The sequence below is a fragment of the Coenobita brevimanus genome, chromosome 100 (assembly GCF_032717465.1).
Source record: "Coenobita brevimanus isolate Jiangsu-jjx chromosome 100, ASM3271746v2, whole genome shotgun sequence".
Lineage (NCBI taxonomy): Eukaryota > Metazoa > Arthropoda > Malacostraca > Decapoda > Coenobitidae > Coenobita > Coenobita brevimanus.
Genome location: NC_137053.1, coordinates 46036620 through 46040800, shown reverse-complemented (window position 1 = coordinate 46040800; position 4181 = coordinate 46036620).

Below are 4181 nucleotides of genomic sequence, written 5' to 3'. Positions count from 1 at the left end.
TGGGTCGCGAGCTGTGGCAGAAGTAAAGGTCATGCTGGAGAGAGATGTTGCTGCTGCCGCTGCTGGTCCAGGAATCCGATGATTTTAGCGTCTATAATCCGCTAAAAGCATTAGAGCATAACAGGATCGTGGAAAACCCCTGACCTTACACAAGCCCTGGGACCAGAATGAAAGGTTCATGGCGAAAAAGCTGATGTGGCGTTGGGGGACAGGGAGATGGGGACGAAAGAATAGCTAAAGAGTAGTGCTTTTAGTCTGTTGCTAAATACCTCCATTACATTTCACATCTGCTTTTATCCTCTCTTATTTCCATCCCATCGCACTCCTTCTATATGAATGTCTTCATGTTCACTCCTTTACTCGCTCCAGCTCTTTGCTCTGGAAAGTCCTTCCTTTAACTTTTACTTTGCCATAAAAGTTCCACGCCATCCTTCATTTTTTCATCCCTCTGTATTATTTTTTCCTAATTACGGGTTGGGGAAGTTACTGGAACAAATCAATGAATATTTTTCATAAATATTCTGTGCAGTGATTGATACAGTAATTACGTCGAGGTTAATTATTTGTCAAAAGTACTCTTTATCATATAACATTTTTCTTGTATTCTGCATGCCTTATTTTTTTTTAACATTTAATATCAAGACATTAAATGATGTTAATACCATTATTAACTCCTTCCATATCATGATACTTTGTGTGTGTGTGTGTGTGTGTGTGTGTGTGTGTGTGTGTGTGTGTGTGTGTGTGTGTGTGTGTGTGTGTGTGCGCGCGCGCGCGTATGCCCTCCACGGGAACCACTTGTGAGGGGCTAGCTACCTCGTAAATAAGGCAACTCATACCAATATCCATGGAATACAATGTCTACTCACGGGCCGCCCGGGAGCGAAAGAAAACGCACCAGCACTTGGGTGATGACGTCACACTCTCCTCTCTCCCGTCTCCCGCGTCCCAGCTCACACCTTTCATTGTTGCACATTAATATTTCTTTTTCTTTCTTACCATATCTTAGCATGTTCTTGCATATTATTTCAAAAATAACGAAGATGAATAATATGTAAATCTCTAGCCAAACAATTTATTGCATATAAGTCATAACATGCTCACATTTATAAGCTTTGAAACAGTATTTAAGCATATGGACTAGAAAATTGTCTGAAGTCACACTAAAAGCTCATTGAATATGAATCTCTCTCTCTCTCTCTCTCTCTCTCTCTCTCTCTCTCTCTCTCTCTCTCTCTCTCTCTCTCTCTCTCTCAATCAGTCAGAACATTTATATATCTTTATTTATTATCAGTTTATTCATTTTGTTTGAAGTTTTTCTGGATGAAATGATTTTTTTCTATTTAGTATTTGCATTCTAAAAAACATACGACAGTGAACAAAGTAAATAATTACTCCATAGAGCAGAGAAACAAATCAAGCTTTTTTACTGGCTACATTCTGGGCAGTTGCTTTTCCAGTTTGCAGGGCTTTAGGTCCATGATGACAAATAAATAACTTTTCCATTGTTTTTAATTTTTCCAGGAATTCAAAGCTAGGTTTCATCAAATTTTCATTTCCCCTGCTGATTGCACCAATCCATGTGTCTCCTTTGTTTGATGCCTTTGAACCTATGTAATCATATTGAGGAAATTTATGAGCTAACAATCCACCAAAATACGCTAGGCCCTGTTGCTCAATAACTTCTTTTAACCTTTTAACTTCTAAACAAATATTTTCCTAATCCATACCCTCTGCCTTTGGTTCATCGTTGTCGTCTGACAAGCAGAACACCACTACAGACAGGGTCAGTTCATGCTGGAGATTTTATTCATTATCCTCAGACAGTGAAGCATGCTCATCACTGAAGCTGGAAAATGATCCTGCTGACATATTCACATCATTATTTTTTTCCTCCACATTGTAATTTGACCCCACATGTGAACTACTTTTTTCTGAGATGTGACTTAACCCGATGTTTAACAGCAACAGGAGATGGATGATGATAACATACTCCTATTTGTCTGAGGCAAGGAAAGAAGTGCTTCAGCTCATCCTGATCCAATCTGTATGGTAATATGTAGGAGATATTGTACTAACCCTTTACCATTTCCTGTACCTTAGGCAAAAACTTTGATGAAATGATCAGTCCTGAAACTGGTAAAGCCCTTTGCTCCCATATATTCACACTGATTTTGCTGTGTTTATCATGTACTTCGGTGTTTTGTCATGGATTTCTAAATCTAACCCATAAGCATTTCTAGAAGACTGTAAATCCCGTGGAACACGGAAATTGAGTATATCAAACCAACTATGAACCAGATAAATGAACTTACTTGTACTCTCCCAATATCTGTCCTGTAGTAGTCCTTTTCTTTACCATCCCATTTCTTCATTTTTCAGGAAATTGTTGAATGTGACGTTTCGTCTCTGTGTGGCACGAGAAGCATCACAACACTGAAGAGTAATTGAGCATTTTTCTCCTCCTTGTTTAAGGAAACAATCGTGGAAAGGTGGCAGATAAAATGTCAATTACAAATGGGCACACCACACTTCATGAATGTTGAGAAGCTTAGGAGTTAAGTGAGGGCCGCAAGGCGCGAAAGAAAAGTGAGACTTCATCACTCATGAGCGGGCGCGTTTTCTTTCGCTCCCGGGAGGCCCGTGAGTAGACACTGTATTCTATGGATATTGACTCATACATAAGGCAAGTCATACAAGCGAAGAGAGATCCGCCCTGACTCAGCGGGAGGACAGGGTTACCCATGCTGGAGGGGCCATCAGTGAGGTGTCAGACTTAGTGCTCCCAGGCCCATTGCCTTGTGGGATGGTCTCGGATGAGTCAAGGCTACGGGAGTAAACCCCCGACGAAAAATCTGGGAGTGGAATCCCAAGGAAGATAGGGCTCGACAGAGTTCCTGGCAGACTCCAGCAACCCTGATCAGTAGATGGTCGTCGTGAATATTCATGCCACCATCACACCAAGTACATTAATTGCGGAAGGCAAATGCTTTATTCACTATCCATTTCTTCCTTCCACCAGGTCATGGATATGGCTGAAAGTCGCCAGCTCAAGTTCTGCACATTATCAGCAAGGTCCAGTGTTCGCCAGCATGATGGCATAGGTGCAGGTCAAGCCTGTGACAGCATTCAGCGTGGTTAACCAGCTAGAAACGGACCCTCAACTGCTTACTCTTGACAGGGAGGGGTTTCGAAAAGGTAACCTAAACATTTGCCGATCGACACCAGGGGGGCAGATAATCGCATTTGTTATGACATCCAACATTGTGAGTGACGAACAAAAAGAATCTTTCTGACTCTTGCTACCTGGAATGTGCGAACCTTGTTTGATACTGACCAAGACACACGACCACGCCGTAGAACTGTCCTTATCGCCAATGAAATGAAAAGATATAAAACTGACAATGTTGCCTTGACTGAGACTCGCCTCTGAGGAGAGGGCAACCTAACAGAGGCAGGAGAAGGGTGTAGTTATTTCTAGAGTGGATGCCCAGACAATGAAAGATGAAGTGATGCTACTGGCTTTGCAGTCCGAAGCAACCTACTAGACAAGATGCAAGAATCACCTGTGGGTATATCAGAGAAGCTGAGGTCCTGGCACACACCACTCTCTAAAGGCAAATATACAAGACTCATCAGTGCCTATGCCCCAGTCCTTAACTCTAAGGACACCAAGAAAGGTTTCATTTATGACTCTTTGGATGCTACCATTCGCTCAATACCACATAATGACAGCTTCATTCTGTTTGGAGATACTGATGTTACAGTAGAAAAGGATAATGACCTCTGGCTTCATCTCAACTTGGTGTTGATAACATAAACAACACTGGCCGTTGACTGCTTTCCTTATACTCGAACCTGTCTGATCATCGCCAACAGCATTTTCCCACATAAGAATAAACACAAGACTACATGGATGCACTCATAATGTTGACACTGGCATCTAACTGACTATGCCATTGTAAGGCAGCGAGACCAAAGAGATGTTCTTATAGACCGAGCTCTGAGAGGTGCTGAGTGATCAACAGACCATAATCTTATACTTACCAACTGCAACTAGTCATACGTCCACAACTGCACCTTAGACCATCCTCCAAGAAACTAAATTATAGTATTTTAAAGGTTGCTGCAACTTGTAACATCTGCAACACTATTACAGACAAACTCTCCCAATGCCCACC